This window comes from Capsicum annuum, chromosome 9 (assembly GCF_002878395.1).
Source record: "Capsicum annuum cultivar UCD-10X-F1 chromosome 9, UCD10Xv1.1, whole genome shotgun sequence".
NCBI lineage: Eukaryota > Viridiplantae > Streptophyta > Magnoliopsida > Solanales > Solanaceae > Capsicum > Capsicum annuum.
Genome location: NC_061119.1, coordinates 166,919,670 through 166,919,901, shown reverse-complemented (window position 1 = coordinate 166,919,901; position 232 = coordinate 166,919,670).

The window sequence follows — 232 nt, the reverse complement described above, 5'->3', positions numbered from 1 at the left end:
GACCACTTTAATCTTTTCAAATTTCTGAGAATTGTGAGATGAATATGTATGTAATTGTTTATGGGGTTGGTGCGTATCACTGGTATATTCACTTTGAAACTGGTTCGGTGGCCGAAAAAGCTTCACTGGCGGCTGTAAAGCCATTCCGGCGAAAACACTTGGGGTTATTTATCCTTCTTCACAATAAAAAAAAAATAGTGGGTCTAAAATAATAATTAAAAGATTAATGGTG